A 10,000-nucleotide genomic window follows, 5' to 3' on the forward strand; every position below is an offset into this window, starting at 1 on the left:
CTTGGAAATACCAATACCTTGAGGCGTTTCAGGGCCTTGTTCTGGTATAAGACGTATAGTTCGTTGGGTCTTCTTTATGGATGATTTGGGAATGGACGATGACTCCGGTTGCATATAATGACTTAGGTGCGGGTTTTCACTGGTCGCTCGAAAAGCATCGCACAAATAGACAATCATATAATGATTTGGCCATTGCAAATATTCATTAAGTATATAGGTTTTAATTTATTTTTAATGAAATGTATCCACAGATCAAACTTCACTGAAAACGGACTTCAACGTACAGCTTCCCAACAAATCACGCTACCCAATCTTACCGTCTCATAGGATCTGATTTTTGGGTCTCGGAGAGCGTCTACTCCTTCGGTTCGTCATTAAAATTTCACGATGTTACAGAGTACTTTCTCTCCGTTTTCCTCTCTCGGCTGAAGAAAGTGACAGTCTCCCATTATCGTACTCAGAACCTCGGAAATAGGGAACTTAAAACTTTACTCATACAGACCCAACAAAAGGAAGTGAATAAATACATTGCTAAATAGTATACATATCAATCAGCATACAAAACAACAACAACAACAATAATAAACGATAGAAATAAACCTTAAAAACACGGAATCGTCCTGAGAGATCCAACTATTAAAGTTTAGAACACAGTTGACGGGCCGGAGACAGTTTTTTGAGGTAATGCCTCCTAACTTTACTCTCCGGGGCTTTGGCGCTGCCTTGAATATGAAAAGCTTTAAACATCTTCCTTGTGACTTTATTCCGAGAGTTTCTGCCATACTTGCAATACTGTAAATTCCGAAGACAGGCAGACGGACGGAGGGAGCAGAGGGGGGGGGGAGCGATAGAAAGATGGACGGAGGGAGGGAGAGGAAAAGAGTGTGAGATATGGAAGGGTATCAGGATATGTACGTATGTATGTATGTACATATATATATATATATATATATATATATATATATATATATATATATATATATATGTGTGTGTGTGTGTGTGTGTGTGTGTGTGTGTGTGTGTGTGTGTGTGTGTGTGTGTGTGTGTGTGTGTGTGTGTGTGTGTGTGTGTGTGTGTGTGTGTGTGTGTGTGTGTGTGTGTGTGTGTGTGAATTATATATATATATATATATATATATATATATATATATATATATATATATGAATGTATGTATGTATACCTGTATATATGTATGTATATATATATATATATATATATATATATATATATATATATATATATATATATATATATATATATATATATATATAAAGAGAAAGAGAGAGAGAGAGAGAGAGAGAGAGAGAGAGAGAGAGAGAGAGAGAGAGAGAGAGAGAGAGAGAGAGAGAGAGAGAGAGAGAGGAGGGAGAGAGAGGGAGGGAGAGAGACAGAGAGGGAGGGAGGGAGGTAGAGAGGGAGGTAGAGAGGGAGAGGGAGAGGGAGAGGGAGAGGGAGAGGGAGAGGGAGGGAGAGAGGGGGAGAGGGAGAGAGGGAGAGGGAGAGGAGAGAGAGAGGGAGAGGAGAGGGAGAGGGAGAGGGAGAGGGAGAGGGAGAGGGAGAGGGAGAGGGAGAGGGAGAGAGAGAGAGAGAGAGAGAGAGAGAGAGAGAGAGAGAGAGAGAGAGAGAGAGAGAGAGACAGAGACAGAGTGAGAGACAGACAGAGAGACAGAGAGAGAGACTTATGGCTGAGTCCAACGTGGCCCGAATGATCTCTTCATATTGTTAGGCTGCATGCACAGACGACGCAGTGTTAGCGCGTCACGTGAATGTATTTCCCCCATGTCTGGACGCCCTGGGGGGGAGGGGTACGAGGGAGGGGGCGATGCTTAGGGGTAGAGGGAGGGGAGGGCTTGGGGTAGAGGTGGGCATTGGGTTGGGGGTGCGAGTGGGGTTCGGGGGTGGGGGGATCTCGTGGGAAAGGGGCAGGAGTAGGGAAGGGTAGGAGTAGGGGTAGGGGTAGTGGTAGGGGTAGGGGTAGGGGTAGGAGTGGGTGTGGGCGTGGGGACAGAGGTTAGGATAATGACAGGGGTAGGAGTAGGTGAGGGTAGTGGCGGGACAGGACTGGGGCATGGTGGTGGATAGCTGGGAGCGGGTGGGGGGGTCACGTGCAGATGGAGGTGCCGTACAAGATCCAGGTATTTATGGTACTCTGGTATTTGCGGTCAATGCGTTCATTTTTTTCAATCATTAATTTTTGTTAATAACTTAATCCTTCTTTATCTAAAGCATGTTGTGTTTTGCAGGTAATATTCATAAGGATGTACGTTGTGTTTAATTGAATTCGCGATAATGTGACACAAAATTATTAATCCAATTTATTTTGATTCGGCCAATGATTAATGATCACACCGGATAATAACTTCCCGTTTACCGCTACCTCGTTGAACGCGAATAACTTTTCCGTTTCGCCTATTCATACTGCGCATAAAGTGGTCAAGGGTCGTGCGTATGACATGAATATATCGATCACTTCCCATGCAGGTGTACACACAGGTAACATGACAGCCTTAAATGCACGCGAAGTTGTTGTAAACTGTAGCATTTTTTTAAGGATTAGTTTAAGGAGTCATGTATTGCGTGTGTAGAATGGCGCTGCTTTGTGTGTGTGTGTGTGTGTGCATATACGTGTGCGTGTGCGTGCTGATAATGCATGTCCTTGTCAGAGATAGTACTTCTCATCAAGACGCCCTTTTCGGACTCTATATTGCTTCTGAGTAAGGCAAACCGCCCCATCGATCTCTCCAACAAGAGCACAGAGCACCACACCTTTCACCAAAACCGAAAACCTTCCTCATATAAATCAAAACCAAAAACCGATAAAAATACCCCTCCACTGCCTTGCAAAAAGCCTTAGGGACCCCCCCCCCCTCACACACAAACACGAAACCTCCACAAAGCCCCCCACGAAGCCTCGAACCCCATCACTGCCAGACCCCCCCCCTCCCCCTTAACGCCCCCCCCCCCATCGCAGTGCCATCGTTCGGCCGCGCGCTGGTGCTGCCATCTGCACCGGCACTGGCACGGGGACGGAGCGAGTCAGTCGGCAGTTGCAGCGACCTTGTTTACCGACCCGATAAAGCTACTGAGGACTCGCTACTGAGATGGAAGGAAGCTCCAGGATTTTCTTGTGTCGAGGAAGGTCTGCAGCGGGTCGGGGCGCTGCGGGGCCGGGGGGGCTTCCCAAGTCAACATTTCCGACGGGGAATTAAATGCATAAATGTATAGATGCCTGCGTTGCTTGTATGTAAATATTTCCGAGTGAGAAATATGTTTGTGTATGTACGTTAATATACATATAATTGTTGTATGTTCGGATTTTTTTTTATATGTCTGTCTGTCTGTTTGTCCCTCACTTACTCTTTCTTTTGCTTTCTCTGTCTGTTTATTTGTCTCTGTCACCCTCCCTCCCTCTCTCCTTCCCCCTCTCCTTTCTTCCCTCCCTGCCTCCCTCCACCACCTCCCAAACTTCCCAGCCTACTTCCCTCCTTGTTCCCTCCCTCTCGCCCTCTCTTCACACTACTGAAGTTTTCATCTAAAAGTATAATTTGGTCTTTCATCCCTCAAGCGGAAAGTGTCTCTTCCTCATACACGAACCGCATTTAGTGCAATGCCACGTAATGTCTCTCCTAAAAGTTCTCGTTATCTCTCGTTTGCATGATGAATTTCCTTCGAATTATCAGATGATGAAAACAATAATAATAATGACGGAGAGAGGGGAAGGGGAGAGGGGGAGGGAGGGAGAGGGAGAGAGAGAGGGGGAGGGAGGGAGAGGGAGAGAGAGGGGGGGAGGGAGAGGGGGAGAGGAAGAGGAGAGGGGAGTGGGATGGAGAGAGGAGAGAGGGAGGGAGGGAGAGAGAGAGAGAGAGAGAGAGAGAGAGAGAGAGAGAGAGAGAGAGAGAGAGAGAGAGAGAGGGAGGGAGAGAGAGAGAGAGAGAGAGAGAGAAAAAAAAACAGCGCAGACACTATACCGTACAAGACCACAACCAACTACAACAAGGCAACCAAACCTAAGAATCAAAGCAGCAAAAGAGACAGCGTCCAACACCATAACCAGCAGAGGAATAAACACAACGGCACCATAAGCAACTCAAGAATCCCCGGAGACACTTAAACCGAGCGAGATATTGGGTTTCAATCCTTATGCTCGAACTAATTAGAGGAATCGAAGTCTTAGATGAAAATATTCCACATTCCCTGAATAATATCTTGAATACAAAAAGGCACCTATCGTCGCTACTGGATAGGGGCGGGAGGAGGAGGGGAAGAGGGGGAAGAAAGGGGAAGAACGGAAAAGAGGGATAGGGGAAGAGGGGAAGAGGAGAGGAGAGGATGGGAGAAGGGAAGGGATGGTGGGAGAAGAGGCTTCATTTATAATCATAAAAGATTCCTTGTTTTGTTGTTGTTGTTAGTCAATACATTAATCCATATTCCTCTTCCCTGTCTCTCGCTTATGGAAATCGTCACTCTAATTTCCCTCTTCACCCAAAGCTCCCACCGAACCACGCAACTTTACCCGCCCCCCCCAAATCACAAGAAAAAATCCTTTTCCACCTTCGCATCACCTTTTGCAGTCATTCTCCTTCTCCTTCTGCCTCTTTCTTTCTTTCTTTCTTTCTCTTTCTCTCTCTCTCTCTCTCTCTCTCTCTCTCTCTCTCTCTCTCTCTCTCTCTCTCTCTCTCTCTCTCTCTCTCTCTCTCTCTCTCTCTCTCTCCACCCCTTCCCTCGGTGTTTTCCCCTTTCGTCATCACAACACGCGCACTCATCACTTCTCCAACAATGCCACTCTTCACTCTTCACTCACTATCGAACGACCACTAAATCAACACCAACAAAACGCTCATTCTGGACCCGTGTCACCTTTCATTGCATTTTGATAAGGTCCCATCCGTTCGCTCAAACGTAGATCCCTCTGTATATAAACACACGTACATGCATCTCCGTATATCTATATTAGGGGCTCCAGAGGTGTGTATGTCTTCCCGGTGCATAAGCTGCGTGGGGTAATACACACTGACGGCTGTTGGGACTTACGAATGCATACGTATATATATATGTGTTACTGTCACAGCCGGACGCGTCATTTAAAGCTGTCCTGCCCATTCGTTTCAACTCGGTAACATCGACCTATGGGATCGTCGAGGTAGAAAAAAAATGCATAACCAGACTTCGTAAACATGGTGGAGGAGACTTCACGGGTCGAAACTCCGAACATAAACCTGAACCAAGAAATACGAAAAAAATATATGAATAATTAATAAATACATAAATAAAATAAAAGATGCTAAACTACACATAATCGTAAGTGTTGAGGTGACTAGATAGTAGTGCAGTTCGGTTACAAGGTTCGGATAAGCAGCGTGTGGAAGGCCAAAGCGGCAGGGATTTAGAGTATGGGAAAACAGGGTCGCAGCGCTATTCCGTGAATAAATAATACCCGGCTGTAATAATGATATGTATTACAGTAACAGTTTGCGGTTTGTAACGACGGTAATGTTATGGTCTGCAGTTAGCTGGTATAAAGCGAGATTTATGCCATTTTCCGAAATGACATGGCTTATCCACATCATGAAGCGAATGGGGAAATTCTGACTTTCAAAATTAAACAATGTAAAGCCACGTGGAACATGTGTTCGGAATGAATCGTAAAAAAATGGGGCTAAAATTCCAAAGTGACAAGGTTATGCACTGAAATAATGTCACCCGTTTTTATCATATCAATAAATTCTGCGTATCTGGGGACCAGTGTAAGATATTAAATTCCTTTTGACCGGTTCCCCCCCTCGCAGATCTCGAAAAATAATTCAACCCCATCTATAAATCTACATTTACCAGCTCAAGCCCATTTTTGAAATGTTATTTCTACCATCAATCGTAAATAATATATCAATCTCCTTACATCCTCGGGTAAAAAGCCTCATGTGCAATCAACAGCAATTGCAGGTTAATCAATCTCTCCCTTTTTCTCCTCCCCATAAGCCCAACTTCCTGGCATATGCATATTCCAACGCTCGAATAAATATAACATTCAAATCCAAGCGGAGAGTTATATATATACTCCAAATACAGAGCCGAGGGAATTTGAGAAAACTCGATTGCGCTTGAAATCACATGCAATCAACTATGCAAGATTTCTTTTAACATTTTTATGCCTTTCCTCCCGGGCAGATGTCGTGTGTTTCTACAGTGGGTAAATTTGGCCGAGCTGCGGGTGGTGGTGGTGGAGGGGGGGGGGCTTGGCTTAATGGACAGAGATGGACTAAATTCTATTTGTCTTGTGTTTGTGATCGGCAGGTCGTTTCCCGGGTTTGGATTTTGTGGCCCTCTACAGGAACTCTCCGGGTGGGATCTGGATGAAACCCCCCGTAGGATGAATGAAACTAATTATGGTTACTGTATGTTGAGTGAATTAATTAACCCTGTACATATGCGTATATATAAACAGGTAGCATGTTCGCGCGCGTGTGTTGGTGTGTGTGCTGCATACCTGGGTAGTTAGATTAGATATGTCCCGGTTTCTACATCTGCATTTATATCTCTATCTACTTATATACTTACCTATCTGTCTATCCATCAAACAATCCATCCGTCTATCTATCTACATGTCAACAGACAAGCCAACCTGCAAGGCGTCCCTGCATCGCCCGCGCGCCACCCCCCTCCCCCGCCACCCACCGAAGTCGCTCCCTATCGCCGCCGCTGCCGCCGCCTTCCCCGCCCCGCCGTGACAGCGCTCCCCCGAGCCTCCTTCCCGACGGAGCCGCAGCCCCCACAGCGCGGCCCCCACAGCCTGCCTATTTACGGCGGACCCCGGAACGTGCTTGCTCTCCGGCGGCGGAAACGGTGCTTTAACTTGCTGTATACTTTTTTCCCGCACGCACTCACACGCACACACAAGCGAACGTGAATTGCCATTTCGCGCAGACACACACAAGCATGGCGAGCGGGGAGTAGGTTTTCGTACACATAAATAGCGAAGCCTATAAAAAGACGCTTTCATGTGGTGACAGAGTGAAAGCGAGCGAGTGAATGAGTGAGTGAGTGAGAGTGAATGTGTGCATGGGCGAATAGGAGAGAGAGAGAGAGAGAGAGAGAGAGAGAGAGAGAGAGAGAGAGAGAGAGAGAGAGAGAGAGAGAGAGAGAGAGAGAGAGAGAGAGAGAGAGAGAGAGAGAGAGAGAGAGAGAGAGACAGAGAGACAGAGAGAGAGAGAGAGAGAGAGAGAGAGAGAGAGAGAGAGAGAGAGAGAGAGAGAGAGAGAGAGAGAGAGAGAGAGAGAGAGAGAGAGAGAGAGAGAGAGTGTGTGTGTGTGTGTGTGTGTGTGTGTGTGTGTGTGTGTGTGTTTCTTTTTGTTTCACACACACACACACACACACACACACACACACACACACACACACACACACACACACACACACACACACACACACATATATATATACATATTCACCTACACATACATGTACACAACGCCCTCCTCTTTGTCTGGCGCCGTAAACAAACCCAGCCAGCGCGCGCACCTATCAGCTTCCTGCTTCACGTAATATGAAGACATACATAATCCCGAGGAAATGGCGACCCCCAACGAGGATTTTGTTCAGCAGCTGGAACGGAAAGAGGGCGAGGAAACAGGGAAGAGGAGGGGGAGGAGCAAAGGGAAGGAGGTGTCGAAAGAAGGGGGAAGGAGGATAGAGGAGTGATAAGAAATGGAAAAAAGGGATAAGAAAAAAATGATACGTAATTTGTTACTGTCTGTCAGTGTTTATCGGCGTTGCTTCCTCCCTTCCTCATCCTCCTCCCTACCACCCGGCCTGTACTTTCTTCTTTCCATTTTGCTATTTATTTCATTCCTCGATATATCTCGTCTCGTCATCCTTTTTGCTCATCCCTCTTTCCCTTCCTTCCTCTCTGTCTGTCTGTATCTCTCTCTAATTACTATTTATCTAAATACAAAAAAAAAATGTGACGAACTATCAAAAAGAAATCAGAAAAAAATCTACTTCTATACGCTCCCTTTCACTCTGAGACTACAACTTAAAGACAAGAGAAAAAAGAAAGAACGAAAGAGTTTTCTAACATGCTTCTTCACTAACTCCATCTTCACTCTCTTCCCCCTTTCTCGCCACTCCACAAATGGACGCCCTTTATAATTTGTTTTCCTATTCTTTCTCAACATCTCCCTCACTTCCTTTCCCCCACCTACCCTCCCTTCCTCCCTCCCATATTCCATCGCCCTCCCTCCCTCCCTTCACCTATCCCTCCATTTCTAACTCCCTCCCTCCCCCTCACTTTCTCTCTCCCTCCCTCCCACCCTCCCTTCCTCTCTCCCTCCCTCATTCCCTCACTATCTCTCTTTCTCTCTCCCCCTCACTCTCTCCCTCTCCCTCACCCAGTATCCGTCCTTTGAAAAGAAAAGGAACCAGAAAGAGTGAGATGGAAACAAGACAGGGTTGTGCTGAAGTACTTTCCGTCAAAAGCTGAGATTTATTTCGACATGATGATCCTCAGATAGAGATGGAGAGATAGACTGATAGATAGAAAGATAGAGAGAGGGGGGAGGCTAGGGAGGGAGGGTGGGAGAGAGGGGGAGGGGGAGAGGGAGAGGGAGAGGGAGGAATGGGAGAGAAGGAGAGAGAGAGAGAGAGAGAGGGTGGGAGAGAGAGAGAGAGAGAGAGAGAGAGAGGGAGAGGGAGGGAGGGAGAGAGAGAGGAGGGAGGGAGAGAGCGAGGGAGAGAGAGAGAGAGAGAGGGGGGGAGAGAGAGAGAGGGAGAGGAGAGAGAGAGGGGAGGAGAGAGAGAGAGAGGGAGAGAGAGAGAGAGGGGGGGGAGAGAGAGGAAGAGACCGTTAGCGCGACTGACTGTGTATATGTATGCGTGTATATCGTAACTGCGGGCATGAATGTATAAACAAGAGAGTGTGTTTGTGCATCCACATGAACTTGCGTGTAAATATGTGCATTTGCAGTTGCGCGAACTTGCCCGCGTGTGCAACTGTGCATAGCGCCCCTCCCCCCGGCGCCGTATACAACATTAAAACCCTGACACATGTTTATTAGAGGATGTGCCTGAACTTGCAACACGGAGGCCCGCGAGGCATCACACCGAGTGAAAAGGCAAAAGGCAAACACGGGCTGTCAACACGTGACAAGAATTAATCCTATTTTAGTAGCGATCTCCAGTGTCAACAACATCAGCTCCTCCTCCCAAACCGCGGCACCAAAGGACCTCTGCCATATGTGCAATGTTGCAGTTCAGCAGCAGCCGACGATAATAACCGTATCGTCTTTGCCGCAATCAACAACATATAAACGATACACGAAAACCCGATATTCTGCAGCATCTGTTGTAGTAAGCAACTGCACGGAAACACATCCTATGCAATCACGCTACGCTAACAACTAATGCAAATAACAGCACACACCAACGCTAGGTCTTGGAAAGCTGTCTTCGCATTGCATGCAACAAAAGCTCCGGAGCGTAATTGGGGAGGGAATGGAGCATGGTATGGGGCGGGCAATTACGTGTTATTATATGGACTGTATGATGGGGATCTTCTGGGGAAGGTCAGGGATTTTTCGTTCAGAAAGAGGAACGAAGAGGAATGATGTTGCTGATGATGGTGGGGATGGTGGGCGTGATGATGACGATGGTGATTATGATGATAATGATGAAGAGAGGAGGAGATGGAGAAGGAGGAGGAGGCGATTGGTGGTAGGTGTGCAAAAGGAGGAGGAGGAGGAGGAGGTAATGGTAGTTGTGGAAGAGGAGGAGCAGGAGGAGGAGAAGGAGGTGGTGGTAGTAAGGGAAGAGGAGGAAAAGAAGAAGAAGGAGGAAGAGGAGGGGGAAGTGGAGGAGGAGGTAGAGGAGGATTAGGATTAGGAGGAAGTGTTGGTGGTGGAATAAAAGTAGAAGGAGGAGGAGGAAGAAGAGGAAGAGTAGGAGAAGGTGATGGTAGAGCAGAGAGAGGTGACCAAGTCTTAGTCTCAGACTAAGTCTCTCCTCTTTT

General features: G+C 46.8%; 1 protein-coding gene across 22 annotated transcripts in view; it reads right to left on the minus strand.

Annotated features, from left to right (window-relative positions):
* by (focal adhesion protein tensin) overlaps nucleotides 1–10,000 on the minus strand; it is a 690,412-nt gene that overhangs the window by 142,553 nt on the left and 537,859 nt on the right. The gene's annotated exons all lie outside the window — the stretch shown is intronic.

The sequence above is a fragment of the Penaeus vannamei genome, chromosome 1, assembly GCF_042767895.1.
Source record: "Penaeus vannamei isolate JL-2024 chromosome 1, ASM4276789v1, whole genome shotgun sequence".
In the NCBI taxonomy this organism is placed as follows: domain Eukaryota; kingdom Metazoa; phylum Arthropoda; class Malacostraca; order Decapoda; family Penaeidae; genus Penaeus; species Penaeus vannamei.